Genomic DNA, 21,876 nt, shown 5'->3' on the forward strand with positions numbered 1-21,876 from the left:
ATAAGAAAACTGAGGCAAACAGGGTTAAGTGACTTGCCCAGGATCACACAGCTAATAAGTGTCCAAGGCCAGATTTGAACTCATGAAAATGAGTCTTCCCAACTTCAAGACTTGGTACTTTATCCACTGAACCATCTATCTGCCTACTATTAAGAACCTACTATGTGCCATATGAAAGAGAAGTATTGACAATGAGTAGATGCACATGGTTATGTGCATTAAGTTCATGGAGAACTTATACAGGAAAGCAAACAGGCTTTATAAGGATGGGCTACTCAGACTCATGGAGGAGTTGAGACCCTTCCATAGGCAGCAGCACCTCTGCATGCATTCATTTTTCAGATCTTGGGGGAGTTGGTCCAACATATTCCTCCAGGAAGGACTCTACAATGGTGAACACACCATAGGATGTGGGCAAATATGTACTCTGTGTCAATAAGGTAGAGCTCTGGTTAGGGCTAGTCTTGGATTTTGTAGATCCTATGGTTTGGGGAACCCAGACAGTCCATGAAAGTAAGATATTGGGAAGAGAAATGGAGAGGAGTAGCCTACATTTCTGATCCTACAAACTACACCAAAGTAAGGAGAGGAGGAACAGTTCACCCCTCTCTGGTTTGATGGAGTGACATCTCAGGAGCCTCCCCTTTCCTTCCATCTAACCTGGAGGTCTTGGAACATGAACTCCTTGAGAGCAGAGACTGGGACTGTCTTTTGCTTTTCTTTGAATCCCTAGCACTTAGCACAGTGCCTGACACATAGTAGGTGCTTAATAAATGTTTATTGACTCTGACTCTCACACATACTAGGCACTTCATAAATGTTTATTGACTGAATAACTGCCAGAGAAACATTTCAAGGACCTCTTTTTTTAAAATACTCCTTTCCTGTCATATGTACTAATGCTAAGAGCAATAAACAAGACCAGACAGGGAACGATTCTGAAAGCCCCAACTAGGGGATCTGGGACAACTGGTCTTGACTTGCCCCATTACGGAGATTGTACCAACATACTCCCCTTCTTCTTCCCTTTTCATTCCTGAAGGCTTCCATCGAAGGGCTCCATTCCACACGCCTCAGCTATAGTTTTGAAAATTCCTCTTCAAGTTGTTGGCTGCTAAGAGCTCCATTCATTCCCCAAAGCAAAACCCTGGATTTTTTTTTTTTGAACTGGGAAAATCCAACTTCTTTATGTACGCCATTTCTATCACCTCTAAACAATGGCAGTCTGATTTTAACAACATTTCCCTCTAGGCTTTAACCTGAAAGCCACTTCTTTAGTGTATGTGATGTTAAATTTGATGCTGTTGAATGATGGCAGTTGGGTGCAAATCTCATTTGCAATACTGGTAGTAAAATCTTTTCTGTTCAGAAGGAATTTTAGATTTGTTTTGAAAAAAAGCTGTTCCAATGATTCATGTTTTAGTGCCTCTTCAACTGAAGCCTAGGAGGCCTAGATATTCATGGGCAGATATGACAAATGTACATTGGTTTTTCACTTGTTCAGAGTCACCAGACCTTCTACTCCCTTCAGGAAACCTATAGAGAATTTTATTTTCTCCTTCTGTGAACAAGTTCCAAAGACATGGTGTTATCTTTTAAGGGGAAAAAAAGAAAAAAAAAACAAGCAAAAAAATCAACCACCAGGATTTATATTAGAAGATTCAGGAGAATTTGGAGTTGTTTTGACTTTAGCTAAGTTGACATTTATACCATAGAGTATGTCAGCTGATATCCACAGCAGCCTGTGAAATGAGTTTTATCTTCATTTTCTGGTTGAAGTCCAGAGAGGTTAAGAGATTAAGTGGTTTGCCCAGGGTCTCCCAGCTAGTAGGTGAGATTTGAATCTAGATCCAGTGCTATTTTCAATAAAATAATAATAATAATGATAATAACATTTATAAAACACCCAAAGGTTCACAAAGTGTTTTGATATCTGATTTGATCCTCCCAACAACCCTGGGAGGTCAGTACTATTATTATCCCCATTTTACAGGTGAGGAAGGTGAGGCATACAGAAGTTAAGTGACTTGCTCAAGATCACACAGCTAGTAAATATCTGAGGCCAGATTTGAACTCAGGTCTTCCTGATTCCAGATCTATCCACTATGCTGCATGATATTTAAGTCAAGTAAACAAGTACTCATTAAGCACTATGTGCCAAGCACTATTCTAAGACCTGGGGATACAAAGAAACTTCTGATGATTCCAAAATGTTCTTCAAAATTTCTACACTTGTGAAACCTGGCATTAGAAAATTTTCTCATGAGCAGTAAGTAGTTCTATAAAGAAGGGATTTGTAGGTGATGCAAATGAAGGTCAAGGTTGAAGCTATTTTTATAGTGAATTTGTTTGAAATGCTGCCTTCTTATTCTAACAACTTTAATGTGAGGAACAACAACAAAAAAAGCCTTTGCAAATTGTCTATGTGCTACTGGCTAAGGATATAGAAAGGTATTTTAGCCTACCTTTCCCACTGACATTCTACAGGCATCATAGTAAATATATAGCAACAATAGAAATGTGGGCAATGGGAGGGAGGGGACAAAACACAGCCTAAGCCTGAGAATCCAGCAGTCCCCCTCATCCACTGAGTGCGACCCTGGGAAAGTCACTTAGCATTTTTGGTAGCTCTGTCTCTCTACCTGAAAATTAAGGATAATGATAGCCTAGTAATGATATGTTAGCTAGCTCACAGGGATGTTGTAAAGATATAGGAAATATTCTTATGTGAAACACCCTGAGCCCCTGAGAAGAAAGGTGCTATGTAAATCCAAGGTGGTTGTAGTATCATTCATCTATCTTTCACTGGTGATTCAGAGTGTTTTATTGAGACGTGCCAGACAGGGGTGAAATCAAGTTCATTAACGTAGTGTAGTACAGAAAGGGACTTGCTCTTTTTGTATAAGCAAGCATATTTTAAATTCAATTAAACAAAGTCTTGAACATATTATCTTTTCCCCCCAAGCCCTCCCTTCTTCCTAACTTCTCAACTATTGTCAAAGATATGATTATCCTCCCAGTCAGGTACCATCCTTGACTCGACTCTCTCTGTCTCTCTGTCTCTCTCTCTCTCTGTCTCTCTCTCTCTCTCTCTCTCTCACTCTCTCTCTCTCTCTCCCTACTATGTGTCACACAATTCATTTGAAGAGCCATCTTATTGTCTAATATGTTATCTTTTATTTGTTGGTACTTTGTCATTAGTCAAAAAAATGATTTCATCAGCATCTAGTACATTCTAGGTATGGGTTATAGATGCAAGTAAACACAGTAAAAAAAATTAGTCACTGCCCTCAAGGAATTTTCGATCTATTGGGGAATCAATACACACACACATATAATATAATAAATTCTTCTCACTTGGAATTGGTGGTGTCAACTAAATTCGATACTGTGATACTTTGGGATTTTATACCGTATTAGAAGCATTCATTTATTCAATTGTTCAACAAAAATTTACTGAGTACCTGCCATATATAAACACTTTGCTGCATGCTTAGGCAGATAATGTTTAGATAAGATATAGCCCCTGACATCAAGAAGTTTACAGTGGGAAAATCTAATGTGATTATTTCATGTTCTGCAATTAGATGCTTAACACTTCTCCACAAAGAGTTATGGAATGTAGGGTTTTAAAATTGGGAAAGACCCTAGAGATCATCTAGTTGGATTCTGAGATAGTTAAGTATTTTTATTCCTACTGTTTAGAAGAAAAAACCAAGATAGAAAGAAAGGTTCGGTAAGATTGCATGACTAAGCTAAGATGAGAACCTGAAGACCTTTTTTCCATTTCATGTTAGAGGTTGCTGCCTGACTCGCCACATCATATTTTCTGTCTAGATCTTTTTGTAGAGAAGGCTCAAAGTTAGTTGTGTCTATCTCTAAACTTTGCCAAAACATTTGTCTAATATGTTCCTGTCTTCTCTTCTGTTTGTAGGGAAAGTGGATTTTTTTTTTTTTTTTTGGCCTCACAGCCCTTCCCGTTGATCACATTGACCATGGGGAAAAAAAAATTCAAGAAGCCAAACTTAAACTTGAATCGTTCCAAATTCCACGGGCCTCCTGCTTCAGCCGCAGCAGTTTGGGATGGGGCAGAGACACTGGACAAAAAAGAGCATTGGTCCCTAAAAAGCTAAAGCATGTGACTTTCAGATTTCCTTCTTTACGTTGGAAGAAGACACCATCACCACAACCAACACCACCATCAAACCTAGGCTCAGCATCTATTCTCTCCAGCTGTCACTTTGAGGAATGTACTGTTCTGAAGCGCTAGCTCTGCAGAGTCCCTGTTTTTCTCCTTGTTATGATTTTATTTATACATATTTCCATAGTTCTTCCCTGTATGTCACTGCTGCATCTGGATGATGGCAAGTGACCCAACACTACAGGTCTTAACATGGACGCCAAATCAGGTGCCACCACGCAGAACAAAGCCAGTTCATGGGAGCTGCCTAGTATATGCATTGCTGAAGTTACATTTTACACGAGATGTGCCATTGCAGTGATATAAATATATTTTTTTTCTAGACTAAATAATGAGCTGACTCTTTTGATGTGTGTACATAGGGATGAGTGTGTGTGTGTGTGTGCGTGCGCACGTGAATGAGTGTGAGTACAGGCATGTATGTACATGTATTATCTCATGCTTAGAACTGCCCATGGATGTTTTGGAAAGCCCCTCCTAGGGTGCTTGCTTTCCACCACATCCAAGCTGACAAACTACATGAGATGGTAGGTCTGTAGACTATGTCTTTCATACTAGCAAGAAGACACAGAAGTGTTAAGTTTCCTGTATCTCTAAGTGTATTTTGTAGCTGCCACGCTAACCTTAATCAATAATCCTGCAGCCTAAGAAGGAGGCACTTTCACCTTAGTTACGGAACAATTGATGAAAAAAAAGTCTGTTCAGGTGTTCGAGCAGCCATCAATGTTGCTAATTCTGATTCAAGTCATTCTCAGAATCACACTTATTGAAAGAGGGAAGGGGGTGAGATCGGTATCTGGTTACCTGAAATGTAAAAGATCATAAGCCTATTTTCCTGCATAAATGGACTTGTTAAATGTGAACAAATATATGCAATTCTCATATATAGTCAGAGCTGCACTCTGACATCAGCGTCAGATGCTAAGAAGGTTGTGTCCTGTAATTAATAGCTTGTCTCCCATCATCACAGAAAACTACATGCCAGTGATGCTTGAGGGTACACTCTTGGGTCCACGCTGAGTAGCTTCGAGCACTTCCAAGTTCCAAATTTTCATGGAAAGTTACTTTTGTAAAGAGAAATAATCTACCATAAACTCCTATGGCCCTCACAATGGCACCAGCATCTAGAATCCGAGGTCTAGAATGTGAAGATTGAGTGTTGACAAATATTACTCGTTCTTAGACGGGAAATGTATACCAAACTCCAGCCAATGTACTGCCATTCTGTGGGTTCAGTTAAGCGACTGCCATGCATGATGGTTGCAAAGATTGCTATAGCATCATGTATCAGGATAGAAACCACCACTAACAAGAGGCAAAATGCTGAACCTATACCCACCATCAACCAACCTTGATTGTAGTCAGACAGGGTGTGGGGGACTGTACTCTAGAAACTATACTAGAGAGTCAAAATTAATTTTCCGGTGTGATACCCCTCCTTAGTCCCTTAAATTTTTTTAAAGGGAAGTGCCTATAAATAGATACTTGGAAAATAATAGTATAAACTATAAACCATAGGATGCTCTGAGCAGACTCTCTCTCAAATATAAGTTTATTTCCTGATCTCTAAAATGAGAGGGGTAGATAATTGGCCAAAGAGATCTACTGTGCTAGAAGCAGAGAACAGGATAAGCAACCCTGTTTTTGCTCTACTTTGTATCTCCCTAGAACCCAGCACAGTGCTTTGCACATAGTAGGCACTTAATAAATGTCTTCTTTTTAATTGAGTTGAATCAATTGTGATCTGAGAGCTGTCACACAAATGCAGCATGCTCAGATAGCAAATTAACATCAAATCATGAACAAGGCAGCTTTAATTAATCTCTCACCTTACCCCAGACCAAATTAAATGATGCCAGTGTTTGTCTGCTGACCCCTTGTTATTGAAGAGGTTATCAGTGGGACATTCTACTAAGCAAACTCCAGTATGTTGGGGGTCAAGGGAGAGGCGGGCTAGGGGAAGGTTGTGCTCTTGACACTGCTGGTAAATATACTTTGAGATCTCTTGCTGTATTCATTTTGTGATGGAGATGTGTATTAATGCATACACACTTATATCCATGTATATGTTTGAAGACAAAAAAAAATTCTCACCAGGAAATGAGACTGTTGAAAGCAATATTTTCATTTAACATTCTCCTACCAAGAACAAACATCGACACTAAAAACTAAAGAGTGCATTTATTTTTTTGTATCACTGCAAGTATATTGGAATATGCAAGGACTGTGGTTAAAATTAGAATGTATAAGGCATATTATAATTTAGTTCCTGCTAAAAATTTTTTTAACAGACCATTGCTTGGTTCATAAATGTCCATAAGTTTGAGTGATCTCTGAGTTAGACATAGATTTTCTATTTTGTTTTAATTTGTCATTTGTTTTCCTATTTGGACTTTAGGTACACATAACTTATGTCATTTATTTATGGTCTTTTATACCTAGTTTGTAAAATTGTAGAATAGCAAACTTAATGCAAAAGTTTGCATTTGAAAATAATAAAGTAGTTGCTGTACCAACAAGGAATAGAGTTGCTTCTTTTCAGCTTTTTTGCACTAAGATATTTCTGTGAATATTTTTTCCTCTGAATCTATAGTGTTGCATTTGTCATGGGCTCATGATTCAAGTATAAAAGCTCGAAGTAGCCCCAACTTAACATAACACGAGCATGCATATCCACCTCAGCTCCACCCTCAGAAACAAGGAAATAGCGAATGGACCTCAGTTTGCTAGATCACCAAGCCTCAGCATCCTTGCCACCCGGTGACTTCCACCAGGCCATCACCTTGCAGAGGGGCTGTCCTCTGGTGTATATGACTCATATACCACATAGAACAGCCAGGCATCCCCAGATGGCACAGTAGTTTTGAGCAGCAAGGTCTTTCAAACTTCAATACCACATCATTTATCATTTATTTGAAGACAGTCATCATGATTCTAACTGCATCATCAGAGAAGTTAGTATCAGAAGGAGAATGTCAGAAGGCATAGGGGAGAAGTGAGCCTTTTTAAAGCATCAAATCTTAACCTGGAAGAGATTAGAAATAGGGATCTCATGGCAGGTCTCATTCCTGTTCCTGATGATTGCTCCAAGGGTTCTATCCAAGGCCATTCTTAAAAATGGATAGAGTAACTAGTGCTTTAAGGAGTCAAAAGACCTGAGTTCTAGTTCCTCAACCTGCCATTTACTACTATTTGACCTTGGACAAGAACCTTACCTCTCCTGGTCTCAGTCCTTATCTGTAAAATGAGGTGATTGCTCTAAATGAGGTCAGATTCCTCTTAGCATTGGCACTTTATGGTGAGTAGTAGGAATCTTTATTTGAGTAGGCAAAGTTAACAACCCTTTCCCAGAATACCTCTTCTACTACCTCTCTGAAATGTCACCCAAAGATCAGAGTCCCTGCCCTCAAGGAACTCACTTTTTTATTGGAGATCACCAAATTATTATGGAAAGGCCTTCTAGTCCAACACCTTTATTTTAGAGATGAGAAACCTGAAGCCCAGAGATGTCAAGCCACTTTCTAGAGGTCACACAAGTAGTAGTAATGGTTGCAATTTGACAAAATGGTCCAATTCTTTAAGCTCTGAGGCTTTTGGTTTTCTTGTCAACATTCAGAGAGCCCTTGGGGTGTGTGTGTGTGTGTGTGTGTGTGTGTGTGTGTGTGTGTATGTGTGTGTGTATGACAGTCTTGCCCTAAGAAAGAAATTATTTGACAAGAAGCAAAGAGCCCAGGGTGGAGTTTAGAAGAGAGAAGGGATGAAGACAGAAGCCAAGGAACAGAACAGAGAGAGAGAGAAAAGATTTACTTCTTTCAGCATTTTGCCTAGAACCAGCCCTCTGTCCACTCTAATTCCTCAGGACTAGACAAGTCTATCCTTTTATTCTACATGGAAAGCCATTAGTATGGAGTTACTTACATCTAGGTGGAAAACATCACTAGATTTGAGAAGAGTTAATGATAAAACCACTAAGGTTTGCAAAGCACTTGTAAGCATTAATTAATTTTGCAAAGTACTTTGAAGATGCTAGCTAGCATTGATATAATTCTTTAACGCTTGCAAAATGCTTTATAAATATTATCTCATTTGATATTCACAACAACCCTGGGAGGTAGGCACTATTATCATGTTATTATAATTAGTTCTATTATCCCCATTTCACGCATGTGAAAACTGAGGAAAAAAAGCCATTAAATCTCTTAGCCAGGGTCACATAGCTAGAGTGTGGTCTGAGACTTTGCATATATTATCTCATTTGATTAGATTCATGGAATTCATGGAAGATTAGATTCAAAGAAGAACACTGAAGATCTTGTAGAGATGAGGTCGATGGGCAGATACCTCTAATCTTGAATCTGATATTATAGGGAAAACAACATATCCCTCCTCACTGTGAGAGACTTTGAGCCACATGGACCCTTGCCTCATACTTGTAAACATAGTGTTCTTATTGTCCCTTGCTCTCTCACACGTTTTAAATTTTATTCTTTACTTTTGTATTACAGATCTCTGAATTTTTCTAAGCTTGAGATCAGCTCCTTACTTACAAATAAATGTTTCCTTATAAACAGTGCCTTTGTGCCCACTCACACTCCTCCCAAAGGAGGCTCCAGAGAGACCCTGGTGCCAAAGCAAGTGACACTGACTCTCATATTTTATCATAGTAAGTCAGTCCTCAGTTACCTATAGCTCCGCAGCAGCTATCCATCAAATTAGAGAGGTAATGTAGTATATAGTGAAGAGAGAGCAAGTCCTGGAATTAGGAGGTCAAACCCTACTTCTGATGCTTGCTCTCTGGGTGACCACAAGAAGTCATGTCTGAACTTCCTCATGCAGAAAATAGGGGAATTGGGTCAGATGGCCTCCATGCTCCCTCCTAGTTCTAACTCTTGATCCTAAGATTTCCCTCAGACACTGGTTACTTCTCAAAGATGTCTAGTTGTTGTCCTTTGCTCTCGAAGAGGAACAAAATGACATCACTATGTCAGAGTCAAGTTATAGTGCATCTGACTGGCTGATCAGATCAGTAGGAGCTTGGGATGCTCTACCCACAGGTCAGTCACAAATAGTCCATGTAAATGCTGGTAATGGATTCTCTAAACTTGCACATCTTGCATTTCTTTTGGCCTACTTCAATTCTGCTTTGCTCACAGAACACAGCACCTTCTTTAATGTGGGCACGCCATGCTGGGCAGTCTTCTGCCAGTGTCTCCCATGTCACTCAATCAATTCCAAAGTTCTTCAGAGAGACCTTGACAGTGTCCTTGAATTGTTTTTTCTGACTGCCATGTGAGTGCTTGCCCAGTGTGAGTTCTCCATAAAGTAGTTTTTTTGGCAAGCATACATTTGGCATTCAAACAATGTGGCCAGCCCATTGGAGTTGCTCTCTCTGCAGTAGAGTTTCAGTGCTTGGCAGTTTAGTTGAAGAAAGTACCTAAGTGTCTGGTCTCAAAGATGCATAAGAGTTGAAGTTAGAACTGGTTTACAGGCTGATTACATTGGTTTGAAATTTTGGTTTTGAAACTTCTCAACATTGAGAATATCTTTGACTCCAGATGCAGTTCAAATGCACCCCTTCCATAAAGTATTTCTTAATCACGTTGGCTAGAAAGAATTCCATTCATGGTTGTTATGGCTATGTGTGTACAACATACCATCTCCCATAATTAAACTATGGACTTCTTGACGGCAAGGACAGTGTCTTTTATTCATCTTTACTTTCCCGACAGGACCTAGCACAGCTCTTCATCTGTTCTTGTTGTTCCGTCATATACAACTCTTGTGACCCCATTTTGGGGTTTTCTTGGCACAGATACTGAAGTGGCTTGCCATTTCCTTCTCCAGGTCATTTTTACAGATGAGGAAACTGAAGCAAACAGGGTTAAGTGACTTGCCCAGGGTCACAGAGTCAATAAGTGTCTGAGGCCACATTTGAACTCAGAAAGATGAGTCTTCCTGATTCCAAGCCCAATGTTCTATCCACTGAACCATCTAGCTTTCACATGTAAGAGACATTTAATCAATGTTTGCTAAATAGAATCACCCAAGCTCCCACAGCCAAGTTTGCTCAACTGTTTCATCAGTGGGCTTTGGTGGGTCACTTGGTCAAGTCACATATGCCCCAGAAACATGCACCAGTTCATTCATTTTCACAACATAATTTTCCAGTTAGTGAGACTTACACTACAGGGATTATGTGTTGATTATCCTTGCTAGAATATGGGTGGCCCAACCATAAATTAAGTACCTACCTCACTGTGTTTAGTAAGAATTAATTTATGGTTGAATTCTCCTTCTTTGCTTTTCACTAAAAGCACCAAATAGCTTGTTGCTTCACAGATACCTAGATACCATATCTCATAGATGAGGGGGTGATGATTTTCCTAATTATTGTTTCCATGCTTTAAGCATAAAGGCCTCAGACAGGTCTTCTCACAGACCATTTTTCCCCTGAGGATGTTCAGGTGCTATAGGTAGAAGCTAATAATTAACCAAGCAGAGCCAGGAGATAGTCCCAGAGACAAGGAGTCAATCAACTAAAACAGAAAAAAAGGCAGCAATATGAGACAAGCGGTGAGAGACAAGGAAGAACGAAGGTCATGGGATCATAGACATCCAGATGCAAAAGACCTTAGAGGTCATGTAGTTCAACCTTGTCATTTAAATTATTTTTATTGATTCCTTTGACTTTGATATCTTCACTTCTGCCTATCACCCTCTCCCTAATCTGCTTTGGCTACTCAGTGAACCATGTTTTGCAACGAATAAAGGTACAAAAAAGAAAGACAAGGGGGGAAAAGCAGCTCAGCAAACTAATGAAAACCAGCTAAGAAGTACAATATCCAAACTGAGTTTGACAGTGTTCCAACCCCATGGTCCACCATGGTCCTCTCCGATGAAGGAAGACGAGAGGAATGGGGTAATTTTTTCATCTTTTCTTTAGGGACAATCTTGGTCATTAAAATCGAGTAGTTTAGTTGCTTGCTTTTGTTCTTTCAGTATACATTTCAACAAGTGGCAGAACTAGCATTTGAACCCAGGTCCTCTGAGTTCTCTGAGGTATGACTCAAACTCTGGACCTCTGACTACAAAACAGTGTTCTTTTCACTGTACAACGTAAACAATTTATATTAGAGCTGGGACTAGTCAGTCTTTTTTACTTCATTGTGTTCTTTTCACAAGAAAGGTGGACTTATACCTCTTGGAAAAGAAAAAAAAAAAGGAAAGACTAAGCCTTAGCACCACGACAAGCAGGAGTATAGTAGGAAAGTGATGAGAGAAAGCAGCCAGGAGTAAAAGGAAGTGCAGACTCACTTCAGTTACACAGGTGCTCATGATTCGTGTGAAACTAGAAATGAAACCAACTTGCCCTTGACATTGGTGAAACCATTTTAATGAGCCGCAAACTAATTGAATTGCAAGATCTAAGACTAGCTCTGGGATTCTCAAGTTGCTTTTCCTCTCTGGAATTAACTTTCTGTGAGTTTTAAGTGAAGGTTGGGCTGATATGGTCCTTTTTATCTCTAAACTTTGATGATTTTTTTTGGTAACAATCAGTTCTACCCTAGTAAATGCAAACATGGCCTTGGTACTATTTTATTGATGGAAAAAGTGAAGCACAAAGGGGTAATGACTTACTCAATGTAAAGGAAAGTGACACAGTGACTTACCCTGTGTTAGTAGCTGTGAGAACAATTTTTTTTTTCTATTCTTCAAGCAAATGGACAAAAAGTTGGGAAGAAAAATAGTTCTAAATGTTTTGTTTGTTTTTAGATGTACTTTGAAGTTTGAAATCAATGCAAGTTATATTCTTATGTACGTTATAATAAGAGAGACAGCATGATATAGTTACTAGATGGTCAACCTGAAACTCTGGAAGACTTAGGGTTAAGTCTTCACCTCTGACATATATGGGCTGGGTGACTTTGAGCATGTCATTGGATGTCTTTGTGTCCCAAGCAATTTTCTAAGATGAGAAGTGGAAAATGAGTTATCTGATCTGTCTACTGGAGGGAGTTTCCACAGCAGGCATTCCTTAAACCCATTAAATAATAGGGTTGAACCAGAAGAAAAATCCTTATATGAATTTACATCTCTACAACATGTTAAGGTTTACAAAGCACTCCTCACAACCACCTTGTGAAGTAGGTAGTACAAATATTTACAGACGAAGAAACTCAGGCTCAGACAGACGGACTTTTTGGTTCAAAATGACACAGCTAGTAAGAGTCAGAGCGCAGATCCAAACCCAAGTCTCCTGATTCTGAATTTAGCCCTTTCTACCACACTGAGAAGCAGCCCTGGTAATAGTATAACCAATTCAAATAATCTAGTTTTTGAAAAGACTTTCATTTACCTCCTCATTTATCAAGGGTGGAAATGGAGAAAATTTGATATGACTTCTAAGACCCCACAGACAGGGGCAAAGCCAGAACTAAAACTTAGGACTGCTGACTTCTACTTATCTCAGGATATGGGGTGGGGGGACCCCTCATTAATGCTCTTCTCTACTTATCCAAGGCTCCCATTTTGAAAGGGAGTGGAATTTTACCTACGATGATTAACACAATAGGGTCCATTAGATGGCGAGCTCCTTGAGAGCAGAGTCTATTTTTTCTCTCTCTTTGTATCCTCAGCACTTAACACAGTGCCTGGAGCATTGTTGTGTTTGTCCTTTGTTTTTGAAGAGGACCATAGCATCAGGGAAATGATGGCATGACTTGCAGTTGACTTTGATTTGAGTGAGGGAGGGCTGTGCAAGGTCACCAGCTTCACTTTCTCCTCCAGAGCCACCTGGATCCAGTGACCATATATTCAGAAGATAGTGCTTCTGGACACAGTGTAAAATTTTAGTTCTTAATATCTTGGCCAATGTTTTAAGCACTAAGCTGGGCCACATATGCACAAGTTGCAGCCCTGGCTGAGATTTGAATTTTTCTAACCATGTTGAAAAATCAAAATAGATTGTGACAATGAAAAAGTGCATAGTACACTTAAATCAACAACCTAATTAAGACTTGTAGCTACACTGCAGGCCCTGACCTCCGTTATTTTACCCTTTCCCTTTTGAGGAAGTGCCCTTGGGCCATCGACTGCCTCTCAATCCAACGGGTAATAGGCCTCTGACATATCTTATTTCTGGCAGTAGCCCGGAACTTAATTTGGGGTTTACAACAGTTCTACAGAAAATTTGACAAACTCTTAAAAGAAAACACAGTTAGGACCAAAAGTATTGGGTTAAAACCAGCATAGCAAAACATGTCTGCTGCTTTGTGCTTGGCTGGACAAGTCAGCCACGAGAGAAAGGTTGCTTTGATATCCTTCCATAGAAACTGTGTGCATTACCCATAATACATAGGAGTCAATTCTAGTCTGGGAATCTGCAGTGTATCACCGCCTAGCAATCAGGCTGACGTATTCTAATGAGACCCATGTTGTTTGTAATCAGTCTGGCATTGCTTATTCTGATCTTTATTTCATATGATGCACTTTGAAATGGCTCAGATTGCACCAGATGCTTTAAGAAGCAACATTCTGTTTTATTCCATTACCAATGTTTCCCCCCCCACCCCTTCCTCTATCAATTAACATAATTTCAAAATCTACCAGAAGAAGCAATGAGTGGCTAAAAAGTTTCAAAGAAACTCAAGGATTTACTTTTCAAGAACAGAAGATGCTCACCATTTTACTTTGCTTTGTTTTCTTTTCTTTTGTTTTAAATGGACCTGGAACAACACATATCAACTTTCAGGATTCACATCAATTTCAGGATTCAGAGCCTATAAAGTCATCCAATATTTTTCACCTGTAATTTATCAAAACCTTAGGATTTTCCCATGGACTGTTGGGCTGGTAATTTCTTATTGCCTGGACATTAGCCTGTGTATTCCATTATAGAATTACCTTGCCATTTACCACATAGTCAAGATTTTTTTTGAAGTTTTAATGCAGCTGGAAAATGTAATTCTCCCCAACCCCCACCCCCAATGGCAATGGACTTCAGTCATATTTAGAGGTGATTAGGAAATATATAGATACTTTCCACCATCTTGTTTTATGGGTTGTTTGGTTCTGATGGAAGATCTCCTATGAAAACCTAAACTCCTTTGAACAGTAGCATGGATAATAAATAGCATTTGCCCTGCCCCTCCCCCCCCACCCAAATTGATACCAAAGCATCTATTGGCCAGGGTGCTGAAGATAGCAGGGTACCTGTTTTTTAGATAGCATATGGTTTCTTTTCTCTCTATTTTTTTTTGCCAAGGCAATTGGGGTTAAGTGACTTGCCAAGAGTCACATAGGTAGTAAATGTCAAGCCTCTGAGGCCAGATTTGAACTCAGGTCCTCCTGACTCCAGGGCTGTGCTCTATTTGTTGTACCTCCTAGCTGCCCCTTAAGATATAGTTTCTTAATTAAGATAGGGTAACATTTCCTGATAGTGACCTTCCAAATTATACATCGATATCCTCTAGGTTACTCAGAAACCAAAATCAACTAGACCCAAACTTCATTTAGAAAATTCAGATTGGGAATAAAAACACCATCTTTTATGCTTCAATGGGTTCAATTCTACATTTCAAAGTCAATAAAATGACTCAAATATTTACCATCATGGTTAATAATCACATATATTTACATAGCATTTGAAGGTCTCCAAAGTGCTTTTCCTTCTAAAACCCTGTGACTATATGAAGTCACTTAGTCCCTCTGTGCCTTAGTTTTCTCATCGGTAAAATGGAGTAATAAGCATGTTATAGTAGATAGAGTGATGGCCTTGGAGTAAGAAACTTGCGTCCAAGTTCCATTTCTGACATACACTACCTGTATGACCCTCATTTGGCCTCAAAGTGCCCTAGAAACTCTCCAAGACTCAAAGGTACAAAGAAGGCATCAATTTGCATTGGATAGAAGGAATTTACCCATTTGGGAAATCCACTGAAATAACAAACCTAGTCCTGTTCATTCCAATATTCCTATTACCCAGCTCACAGAGTTGTTGTAAGCATGAAATAACACTAAATACTCTGAAAGCTTTAAAACAGTTAATGAATGTTAGCTATTATTGCATTAAATTATTATTGTGGTCATCCTTATGATAACTCAGAGATCAAATACCCCCTATTGAAGGCACAAGTCTAAAACTCAAATACAGAACAAATACACCAGTATTATCACATACAAACCAGCTTAATACTACAAATTAAAACTGATAAGATAGTTGTCGAAGATTTGTTGTTGGAATAATAGCAGCACGCATGTATAGTACAAAAATGTTTATGTATATGTACTTTCAATAAAGTTACTTTTTCCCTGCATCTTTTGAAAGAGGTGGGTTTTTATTGTATTATTTTAATTTAATTTAACTTAATTTTTTGCCACATCAGGACGATTAGTACTCAGGGATAGAAGCTGGGTGAGGTAAGAAAAAGAGGTATTTGGGCAAATGTGCTGAGAGTCTATTCTTGCTCAATTTCCACTATTAGTCATTGATTGTTTTTCTAGCTAAGTGGTAAAGGATGGGAGTATCTGATCCTTGGAAACTCACATGCCTTTTCTTTGGACTTCCTTGAATTTTTCAGCTATGGCTATTAACAGAGCAGATACTTTAAGAATTTAATGTATTTTATTAAGAAAGTAGGCTTTTGGCTTCCAGGACATTGGAAATGAAGTAGAAGAAGGGGGAAATCAACAACAACTACCACCAACAACAATCTTATCCTGTTGGAAATGGGAAGAGAAAACAGACCTTTTTTTGTAATTCCTGAAAAAGTAAAGCAGATGAAAGAGATACAAGACCAGTGGTATGGTATTCTCAAATGAGTCTGCCTTCTCTGGGCTGGACATTTATAGAAAACGGAAATGACTTCTGTGCTGCCCCCTTCCAATGTTATGGTCATCATTGCTCTCTTGTGGACTGGGAATTTAGGTGGATTTAGATGTTTGGATGACCAAGTTCGTGATCATCCTGCCTTCAGCCTGGCTTTCATTTTCCTTCTCTATCAATAGCCACCTTGCTCAGAATGCTCATCTGGCGTTGCTTACCCTTGTTTGGGGCCCAGCTACCTGACCTTTTGTTCTTCTGATTGGCATGTTACCTCGAGAAGCTCCGAGGAAGAGCTATTGCTATACTTGGCTGAATTTTGCAGTCGATTAGTTCTGAAGTTCACTTATCTTGCGTATTGGACTGAGTATATTGTATGTGTGCTTTTTTAATTAGTTTAGAAAGTGGGTGGAGCTATAGCTGAAGCCAAGTCAATTTCAATCAACCCTGGTTGACTGAATATATTTAGTTTACTTAGTAGATCAATTCTGGATTTCTATGGAAGGTGGGTATTTGTGTTGGTGGTTTTGATCTTTTATTTCCAGTTTTGGATGAACTGAATAATACTGAAAAATCATTTAACTGCAGAAGTTACTGCTTTGTTGTTTAATTTATCCACATCGAATTACATTCCATATTTCAGCTTTAATTGAATGGGTATGCATATACATATATATGTAAATGTGTCTATACATACACACATAATATATACATACATACATATGTGTGTGTATATGCATGCATACATAGTATCAGGTATATATCCACAGAAGGACATTAGAATTACAAACGAATAAAGGTAAAATGCAGAATGTAATTATATCATGTAAATGATACATATACCACGTATTTTATATCTACAGTATAAAGATAGTTCATAGTAAGATTCTGTTGCCAATTATGTATATTGATTTTAAACTACAAAAGGAATTACTTGGCTTCCTCATATTTCCATCCATTTTTTAAGTCATGCTAACAATTATGTCCCCCCCTCTTTTATCATTATTGTTTTGTTTGTTTAATGTAAGGGAGATATGGGATTTGTCACAATGGTAAGAATGCTGGCAGATGCTTCCAACTTTTATTTCTCCACCAGACTTTTTCATGCTTTTATGGAACTTCTGGATATTCCACTGGCAGGTAACCCTACAGGAGAAATGTGTGTCTGTGTGTGTGTGTGTGTGTGTGTGTGAAGGATACTGAAAATTAGTCTATTATTTTAGTTGTCCCCCTTTTACATTACGATGCTCCCCAGATACATATTTTGTTATTTGATCTATGGTTTTTGCCCGGATTGTTAATAAAACAGCTACCTGATGGGGCCTTGAGATAGCTACTTCTTGTACACTAAACCTAGTAACCCGACAGAATGTAAGAGTGAATTGAATATACATTACATGATACATTTGGTAATCCTCAATAAAATAAACACTGATACAAACAAAATTAAAATTATCTTCTATCAAATCACTATCTCCATTATTTATAATTCTAACAAATGTTTCTATAACTACTCCACCTTTTACAAAAGCATTCTTTAGTGTATTAACAATAACTACATGTTTTTCTCTAATATAATTTCTTAATGTTTATGCTTTGGTAACCATACAACATTTTATAAAGCGTCAAGTGATACTTTTCCATAGAAGTAATGAGCCAAATAGGGGTCATCTCCACTCTAGGTTTCACATTTTACACCATTTCTTGCATTTGTTCTTAACAGATGAGGAAACTGAAGTCCAAGGAGTCTCATAGGCAGTGCTAAAAATGGGATTTAACTCAGGACTTTTGACTCTGGAGCCTATACTCATAAAAATAGGTAGGGATTAAAAAAATAAAAAAAAAGGAAAAGAGTTCATTTTTGGTATAGGGAATAAGACGGATGAAAAGCAGGGTAGCAAAAAAATGTATATCCTGTTTGGGAGAGGAGAACATATTGTACACCGGCTGGAGACTAGAATTCATGGAGCAGAGTCATAGGACATAAGACATGGTAGCACACATTTTTAGACTTAGGGCAGGAAAGGACTCTAGAGATTTAGTTAAAGCTTCTCACTTTATAGATGAAGAAATGAGTCTTGGGAGAAAGTACTGACTTGTCCAATTACACAACAGGCTGAAGATGACAGAGCTGTGATTTGAACCCAGGGTACACTTTTCCCACTATACCATGTTCCCTCTCCATTGGAGGTTTAGAATTTCAGCCCTTAATTGTATGTCTTCTCCTATAGTCTGAACTACATAAATTTTGATGAGAGGAACAACCCTTGAAGAACCCAAAGGAAAAAGGAGGAAGAGGACCTTTTTCTTCTGCTATGGATATGTTAATGTGAAGAATGCAGATGGGGAAGGGTGGCCAGGTGAGGGAATTTGTGTTCCCAGATGTACTTCCAAGGTATCATTATTCTTGGTCTGCTGAGATCCATGTTCTCTAAGAGACACTCTTTACCAGGGCACTCCTTGTATGATGTCAGGTTGCTGAGGAACCTAATTTCCCATGAGAGGAGAAAACATCTCTCCTTCCCTGTCTCCAAGGTATAAATGGAGAACAGAAGCTTCCCAGTGCAGATTCTTTTGAACTTATTTTATTTTTCAATTTCAACAAAAATCTACCTTCTCTACCTCTTACCTCCCCCCTTAAAAAAGAAAGAAAACAAATCTCTTATTTGAGTAGATTCACATACTATAATTTGTTCAACCAATTTCCAATTGATGGGCACCTCCTTTGTTTCTAGTTCTTTGTCACTACAAAAAGCACTACTATAAATATTCCTGCACACATAGGTCTCCCTTTCTTTCTTTCTTTCTTTCCTTCCTTCCTCCCTCCCTCCTTCCTTCCTTCCTTCCCTGCCTCCTTCCCTTCCCTTCCCTCCTTCCTTCCTTCCTACTTTTTTTTTTCTTTGATCTCTGCAGGGTGTAGGCCCAGTGGTATCACTTGGTCAAGGATATATACAGAATTTAGTAACTTGGGGGCAGAGTTCCAAATTGCTTTCCAGAATGGATGAGGCAATTCAGAACTCCCCAAATGGTGCATTAGTATGTCTGTTTTCCCACAGCCACTCCAACACTTGTCATTTTCCTTTTTGGGGGGGTGGGAGGGGTCATCCTTGCCAGTCTGATGAGCATGAAGTAGAATCTTAGACTTGCTCTAATTTACATTTCTTGAATTATTAGTGATTTGGAGCATCTTTTCATAAAGTGAATTCTGGATTTTTTCTTTGGAAATTACTTTTTTAATATCCTTTGGCCCGTGTCCACACTTGAAGCAATTTTCATTTCATTCCTCTTGCCTTTCAGGAGTTAGAGAGCACTGTGCTCAGGATTTCTCTGTTTATCTGAGGGGTACGTGTTTCTTGGTCTTGCTCTCCTCTCCATTCTGCTCCTGAAGGCCATTTTTTTTGAGAGTCTTCACCCATTTTCTTTAAGCACAAGAGTGAATTTCACATCTCTGGCAGGCTCTTTTGGCTCTGCTCTGAAACAATGTTGGGGGCATGGAGGGCTTTGGGGACTTGGACACAGGAGAGAAAAGAGGCTTTGAGCCGGCCTAGTTCTTCTCTTTGAAGTACTGAGCAGGCCTTCGGAACCTACTCTATCTTGATGCACCTGCCTCCTCATCAGTTAGATCGTCCCGTAATGCCTTGGGGAATAATTAATGAATGGTTGTGCAGCAAGCCTGAAACCCAAGGTGCTAGGGAAATAATTCAGCAGTAGGATAATGGCCATTTCCCTCTAGCTTAATGTAGGCCCTTTATGGAGCAATCTCTTGAAGTCCATCCTACTTCAGGGCTGGCCTGCCTTAGGCAAACCTATGAAGTAGGCCCTTTGTCTCCAGAGGCTTTCTTCTCACCAATGGAAGGCTCACCACTGTTTCTGGACTTTGTCAGCCTTAAGAAAAGTAGGACAGCGTGATGGTAATAGTACTAGATTGGGCATTTCAAGGATCTGTATTGGAATACCCTATCTGGTTCTTATCATTTTGGCAAGTCAACCCCACCATTGTCTCAGTTTTGTCTTCTGTGAAATGGCACATGATGGCGCATCTTAAAATATAGCACCTTAAGTTTTCAAAGGACATTACATACATTATCCCATTTGATGCAAGCTGAAGAGGCAAGAAGGAAGAGGACTTTTTTTCTTTTTTGGTGAGGGGAAGACTCATCGAACGGGAGGAGGAAGAGAACTGGCCTCTGTCAGGGAGATTGAGTTTAGGTGTTACCTCTAACATCTACTGGTTGTAGGACTTTGGTCAAGTAAGTTGCTTCATCTCTGTGTACCTCCAGGCTATGCTGACAGTTACTCTTTAACTTGTAGAGAAAGTTCTAGTCTGCTTTAACAGAATGAGTTTTCCACCTGCTGAACTCTGATGGAATTAAACCTCAAAGACAAAAACCAACCAACCAAACAAAAACAAGCATATGCTTGGGGTGCTATGTCATTCCCATTTTACAGATAAGGACACTGATAGTCAGAGAGGTTAATTGACTGGCCCATGATCGTACAGCTAGTAAAAATCTGAAGTGGGATTTGAATCCAGCTTTAAAGTCCAACATTCTATCCCAAACAATAATCCCTTAAGAGATAACCAGCTCTAAACTGACAATCCTTTGATTCCTCTCCTTCCTCACCCATCAGGTGTTCAATGTTCTCCTAATAGATGTCGTCTTCTCTTTCCCAAATGACCACCCTTCACCTTATGGAGAGGGAAGTAGATGTGATCTGTTGTTGACATCTTCTTGTCTATTAGTTTCACCGTCTTCCAAGGATACGCTGGAATCAGATCTGATGGGCTAACTGTTTAATTTTTAGGATGGACATTTACACCTCAGAAACTGGCAAGTACTACAAACCAGGTCTCCATTTGTTGTTTTGTTGATTGTTCAGACTTAAGAGAGTGATGGAGAAAACATTAAGGCAGATTAAATTTTAAAATGTATTCTGCTTTTCAGAGACTTTGTTGTTAAGATGTTTTCCAGCATACCCCATGCACTTCCCTTTGAAGGAGTGTTCCTAAGATCTCATCGGATCATAGTTCTAGAACCAGATAAGCCATTAGAGACTATCTAGTCCAGACTCCTCATTTTGCAAATGAGATCATTAAAGTACAGAAGTGGGGAAAAGTCACCTTTGTCAAGATCCTAAAAGGCAGAAGTGTCAGAGGATGGATATGAAGCCAAGACCTCTGAATCCAGAGTTAGTGGGCCTCAGTTTTATTATCTGTAAAATAAAAAGGCTGTTCTATTGCATGCCCCTTTCAGCTCTAGAACCATGACCGCTTCCCATTGTAGAAAAGCCCAACTATGATTTATTCCTGACTCATTATATTTCATGTACTGGGTACTTGTAGGGATGGGATGGGGTGGAGATTGGTTTGGATTACCATCTTCCTTGAAGCTTCTCAGATCTCCTTTCCTGAGGCTATCCCTGGTCACCTCTCCTACCTCATGGCCTTCCTGATTTGAACTGAAACTTCCAAGCAAGGCTTTGGCACCAGTCACCATGTCGGCAGAACAGATCCTAGCCCCTATGTACTCTGGGCTCTGTTTACTGACCCAGGAGCAGAGGCAGGCAGGAGCTGACCAAGTTGTTTCTGGACTTAATTTATTTGATATTCAATTTAGTACTTTAATGATGGCATATTTTGGATCCTAAGCAAAAGACCCAGGTTCACTGTTTATTTTAAACAACAAACACCTGTCACAGACTCAGATTAGAAGCACTTGGATGAACCAGGCAGCGGAATATTTATAAACTCTCCCTAGTCTTTGAATTGTGGTCAAGAGAAGAGAACTCAGTTACAGGTTTTCTCTTTCTGAAGAAGGAAGGCCTCCATTTCTTTTTTCCATAATCAAATCAC

General features: G+C 39.2%; 1 protein-coding gene across 1 annotated transcript in view; it reads left to right on the forward strand.

Annotated features, from left to right (window-relative positions):
- EPHA4 (EPH receptor A4) overlaps positions 1–6,724 on the forward strand; it is a 169,212-nt gene extending 162,488 nt beyond the window's left edge. The window contains exon 18 of the mRNA XM_036754831.1: positions 3,935–6,724. The gene's annotated coding sequence lies outside the window, so the exon portion shown is untranslated. The remainder of the gene's footprint in view (positions 1–3,934) is intronic.
- The last annotated feature ends 15,152 nt before the right edge of the window (positions 6,725–21,876 follow it).

Source organism: Trichosurus vulpecula, chromosome 4 (genome assembly GCF_011100635.1).
Source record: "Trichosurus vulpecula isolate mTriVul1 chromosome 4, mTriVul1.pri, whole genome shotgun sequence".
In the NCBI taxonomy this organism is placed as follows: Eukaryota; Metazoa; Chordata; class Mammalia; order Diprotodontia; family Phalangeridae; genus Trichosurus; species Trichosurus vulpecula.